The sequence below is a fragment of the Euphorbia lathyris genome, chromosome 1 (genome assembly GCF_963576675.1).
Source record: "Euphorbia lathyris chromosome 1, ddEupLath1.1, whole genome shotgun sequence".
NCBI lineage: Eukaryota > Viridiplantae > Streptophyta > Magnoliopsida > Malpighiales > Euphorbiaceae > Euphorbia > Euphorbia lathyris.
This window is the reverse complement of record NC_088910.1, coordinates 82,270,351-82,276,350: the sequence shown is the minus strand read 5'-3', so window position 1 is coordinate 82,276,350 and position 6,000 is coordinate 82,270,351.

Below are 6,000 nucleotides of genomic sequence, written 5' to 3'. Positions count from 1 at the left end.
AGATTAAGCTTAAGGTGACCTCCCATTAAAATGTACTGCCGGTTTTTGTGACCGGTTAACGCTGGTCAACTATGCCATGTCAGCATTTTTTATTATAGAATTAAAAAAAAAAGTGGGACCCCTTCTTTAGGAAATGGCTAATATAGTCTTATTCTTTATAAAATTATTAAAATACACTCATCTTTTTCCTTCAACCTCTTTCTCTCATTTCTCTCTCTAGGTCTTCCTCTCTTTACCATTTCTCTCTCACTCCTCCCTCTTGAGATCCAAATACAGATACTACCTCACCCCCTCTTTCTACCATTTCTCTCTCACTCCACTCTCTTGAGATCCAAATACAGATAATGTGAAATGGGGTTTAATGAAATTATCCTCCCAAAGAAAAAGAATTGGAAAATCAGAATAAGAGAGGAAAATCAATATAAGAGAGGAAAATCAAAACCAATTTTGCAGATTGCATGGAAAAAAATTATGTGATCTGTAACTTGAGATTTGTCATTTGGTAATGTGATTCTGTAATTGACTATTCTTGAAGCTAATTTCTTAATGGCACCAACTACATTTCGCGAGGGAAATTGACCCGTTTGACCCGTTTTGTCATCCTGTTTATACACATAAATTCTGTTGCCACACCAGAATAGTGCAGTGGACATAAGCATTGCTAAAGTTGGGATAGCAAATCCAAGAACCCAGCCAAAAGTGTCTTGGATATAAGACATTAATGTAACACCTAATAGACTACCACCACAAACAGCAAAATACCACCATTGAAAGAACAAACTCTTTTTATTCAATTTCTTTTCATTTTTGGAGCACAGAATTTGGTCTTCTGTTTCAATTTGATCTGCTCTAAAGGCCTATAGAGAAGGGCTATACCCTCGTTGGCCTAATGAAATCAAGCACAATGATGAAATGATAGATAGAGGAGTGAGAGATAAGACGGAGAGAGAGAAATGGAAGAGAGAGAGAGGTTGAAGCAAGAAGACGAGGGTATTTTAGTTATTTTATAAAAAATAAAGTTATATTAGTCGTTTCCTAAAGATTGGATCTCACTATTTTTTAATTCTACAATGAAAAATGTTGATGTGGCATAGTTGACCAGTGTGGACCGAACACAAAAACCTGCTGTATACTTTAGTGAGACGTCACCTGAAGTTTGTACAGTTTAGTGTGATAAATTTTTTTTATTGTATAGTGTGAAAATGGATAAATGTTGTACATCACCTATATAATTTACCCTTTTTCTTTGTATACCAAATTGGTTTTAATTTTTAAAGCTTAAAATAAGATACGCACCACCCAATAGACTGATGCCACCAATTAGTCAACAATGGAAGCTTCTTTTAAATACATATATTAAAAAAAATACATATATTTAACAAATTACTATTAAATCTCGCATGCTATTCATATTAAACAAATGTGGGTTTCTTTTCTTCTTCTTTATTATGGTTTTATTATATATTATATTTTGTACACTCATTAGTCTAAAACTTAAAATTCCAATCCCGTATATGAATTACACTGAAATAATAATATAATTATAAACTAATGATAACCGTCTATCTAAACTTCGTATACGTGTTCTAACTGCTCGTCAAACTTTTGGATATCAATCTGTAAAACAGAATTGGAGGTTAGAGAAGACTGGAATCCGACGAACCCACTCGGATACTTAAGTTAATTGATGATTAGAAAGAGGTGAAGAGTGTGAACTAGTTGTAAGATAATAGTTAACGTACCATATCTTGTGACTATATATGTCTTTATATAGAGTTTCTAGGTCGGACCGCCTTTGACATGCTATGTTGCACGTGATGTGTTAGCATAAAGGACGATATTGATGTCACGTGTGTGATTCAATTTTGTATTATATCATATGTTCCCCATTTTAACTCATAAATTCTTTCAGGATTTGTATTTCAGTATAAGAGGCAAATGACCTTTTTGGTTTTTAGTTTTTTTATTGCACGTGTTGATATTCTTTATTATTTTGATAAATTTTCTCCACACGCCTCGTCCGCACATCCTTCTCTTGACAGGCGTAGGAATCTATATGTGTCGTATTTTTCTTGAAAAATTGCAGTTGTTTTTAATGATTAACTGATTTTATTACTCTGCTTTTCCATCTTCCGTCTCTTCCAATTCTTCTATCTCTTCACTTTCCTTTAAGTGTTTCCTGTGTTAATTCTGCTATTCTTATAAAGTCATTTTGTTCCTTTTTTTTAACTCTATCTATCTCTATCTTTCCACCATTTTTTGGTTGTTGGGGATCAATGGTGTTTTTTTATTCTAATGCCACCTTTCATCTTTCAATCATTTTTCAATCGTTGAGGATCAATAGTTTTTTTTTTATTCCAAAGCCACCATACTCTGTCTTTTGTTGTTTTAACAGTTTTTTGAAAGTGGCTGGCTTCTTTATTTTCAAGGTCTTTTATACATCGTCTGCCCTAGTCAGTCTTTGATTTCTCACCTTTTTTTATTTTTCTCTTCCTCTGCTTTTTCATTGCTTGTAATGGGTTGTAAGAAAGCTCGGACTGAGAAGGGTGTTGCCTTCGGGAAATCAAAGAGGCTCATTGTCCTCAATCTTCAAAATTATGAGCAACCCTCTACTCTGGATGAACTTTTCGTAACAAAGCTGGTATCTCGTTACCATGAGTTTGCTCATCTAGGGTTTTTCAGCCCCCCACTCATGGTCAGGTAATGACTTGTGCTCTTAAAGGATTTCTGAGTTTTTATAAAAAAAAAATTGGAGATTAGGGTTCGTCTCTCCTTTCCTGCTAGTGTTATTAATGTTTTGAGTGAGTTGGAGATATGTCCGACACAGTTGTCTCCGAATGGTTGGCTAGACTTGTTAGGTCTAGTCAAAATATGTGAGGATCTCGATTTTGATTTAACTGGGCCCTTGTTTTGTCACTTCTGGACCTCTATGATTAGGAATAATTGTTGAAACACCTTTCCACAAGATTTTGATTTGATAAAATCATCCATGATTAAGAGGCAATTAAATTTAAATGCTTTGATTTAATTGTACTAATGTGTTTGTTCAATATTGAGTGCAAAAATATATATATAAAGTAAGACAGGACAAAAGTCAGCATAAGCCAAGCTGAGTGGAACGGAACTCAGCATGAAAGAATAGAAGTTGAGTAGAGTAGAACTCAACATGAAAGAATAGAAGCTGAGTGGAGTAGAACTCAATATCAGAAGTCTCCTTCAAAGTTGCCAGAACGAAGCTGACTAAAATAGAAGACTCTTCTAGAATTGTATAAACAGAACGGAGATGACTAAGAAGGAACTCAGCATGGAAGTTGAACATTCGAAGATAACGAATGAAGCTGAGTGACAGTCAGGACAGCATGAAGGATCCGTTCACTAAAGGACAAAGTCTGCCAATCTTCTGCACCAATAATTGAAGCCCCGAAAATACACAGAAGACTAATTCCAAGAATCATGGGTCTATGGATTATTGGTAAAAGACAACTGGCACAAAAAGACAAGTCTGATGCAAGAAGACAAAACCTGACGCCTGAAGAAAACAGAGGAAGGGAATGGCGGAACAGTCTGAAGCTGACCAGAAGCTGTCTGCTAAAAGAGACGTTTTGGACTTAACGGCTAAATCATCTCAAATGATCCAATCTTCAGAAATTCATCTATAAAAGGACAATGATAGTTCTTGGATCATTTGCCGAAGTATCAAAAGAAAAATACAAGAGAGAAAATCTTCAAAGCACTCAAATACAAAAAGATCTTACACCAACGTTTCTATTCTCTGTGTAAATGCTAGATTGATTGTTTTGTAATCATCTAATGTGTTCTTTACTTGAAAAAGAACAAGTGTGTAATCAATAGGAATATTGAGAGTGTTGAGCTGAGTACTTGGTTGTAAGTATTCAGTGGTAGAAAAATCTAAGTGCTGGGTTGTAGTACTTAGTAGGAGCTGAGTAGACGAATAGAGGACGTACTCTTGCATACTCACTGCCTTGTAAAGGGTTTGTGCTCTACCTTGAAAGAGCTCAGTATTGGATTGAAAATCCCAAGAGGAACTGGGGACTGGACATAGGCAGAGAGGCCGAACCAGGATAAGTCGTGCTGAGTAACTTCTAAACTCTTTCTCTCAATATATATATATATATATATATATATATATATATATATATATATATGTGTGTGTGTGTGTGTGTGTGTGTGTGTGTGTGTGTGTGTGTGTGTGTGCATGTGTTGCTTGTTGTATTTACTCAGCTTATAAATTGTTAAAACTGAAACTGAGTAAATCTGAGTGCTAAGTTGGAAGCTGGCCTTTCAGGTGTCAATTCCCAACTCTCAAGTCAAGCAGTCTTAGTCAGCATAGAACTAAAACTGTCTGACTAATCAATCGCCCGTGCTGACCAACACGCGGAGTTATCAAACTCTTAAAATAACACTAAGTCAGCATAATTAAAAGCGAAAAAGTTACATTAGTTCCTAACCCCCCCCCCCCCCCACCTTGGAACTAATTACTAGGGACCAACAAGTGGTATTAGAGCCTAAGCTCACTACTCAAAGATCTAACAATCTTGAGCTGATCCCGAAAAATGGGTGAGAATAGCACTCGTTTCCTCCCAGGAAACCAAACAACACAGATACTCCCTGAGGGATTATCAATCACTAGACCTCCCCTATTCTTTGGGTCTAATTATACATTCTAGAAGAATAGGATGAAGAACTTTATTCAAGCCACAAACATGAGTGCATGGCTTGGAATAGTTCAAGGTCCACATATACCTTATAAAACTGTTGATAATGAGAAAGTTATCAAGAGTGAAACTGAGTGGACAGAGGATGACCTCAAAAAATTACAAAATAATGCTTCGGCTATCAACATGCTTCACTGTGCTCTAGATGCTGTAGAATACAATAAGATTTTAGGTTGTGAGTCAGCACAAGAGATCTGGAAAAAGCTGGAAGTGACTTATGAAGGCACCAGCAAGGTCAAGGAATCCAAAGTGAACCAACACATGCGATTGTATGAGCTGTTCGAGATGACTGACAATGAGGACATCTCAGCAATGAATGCCAGGTTCACCAACATAATAAATGAGCTTAAAAGACTTGGTAAGAATTTCACTGAAGAAGAACAAGTGAAGAAGATCTTACGAAGTCTTCCCAAAAGCTGGCAAGCTAAGAAGACAGATGTAGAGGAAGCTCAGGACCTGACCACATACAAATATGATGAGCTGATCGGTTCCTTGCTGACTCATGAAATTTCCATGAAAAACTTTGAAGCTAAAGAAAAATCTGAGGATAAGAAACAGAAATCACTAGTGATGAAAGCTGACTCCACAGAAGCTGAGTCAACTGATGATGAGGAAATGGCCATGTTTACTAGAAAAATGAAAAAGTTGTTCAGAAGAAGTGAAAGAAATAGTAAGCGGCCATACAAGAGAGGAGATAGATATAAAGCTGAGTCCAGTGACACCAGACACAAAAAGGACAGCTCCAAGCTTGTCACATGTTATGAGTGCCATCAAACTGGGCATATTAAGTCAAGTTGTCCTAATCTGAAGAAAGATAAGAATGGTAGCAAAAAGGCAATGGTGGCCACATGGAGTGACAGTGATGAGTCGACATCATCTGAAGCTGAGCAAAATGAAACAGCCAACATATGTTTCATGGCAGATGATGGAGCTGACCAATCTCAATCTGAGCAAGCTGACCTCTCTGGAGATTCTGAGCAGGAGGAAAACAACAATGAGGTAACATCCTTACTTTTGCTTAGAAACGAAATGGTAAATGCCATGAGTGACTTATATACACTAACTAAGAAGTGTAACAAAAAGATTAAGGCACTCAGCAGGCGCTGCGATGAGATTGAGGAGGTCAAGCTGAGTGACCTCCGATATCTCCTCCAGGACAACTCAGATTTACATACCAACATGCAAATCTTACATAAGTTTGTCACGGAGGTTCAAACTGAGTCAAAGAAACTTAGAAAGGATGTCACAACATTGCAGAACCAAA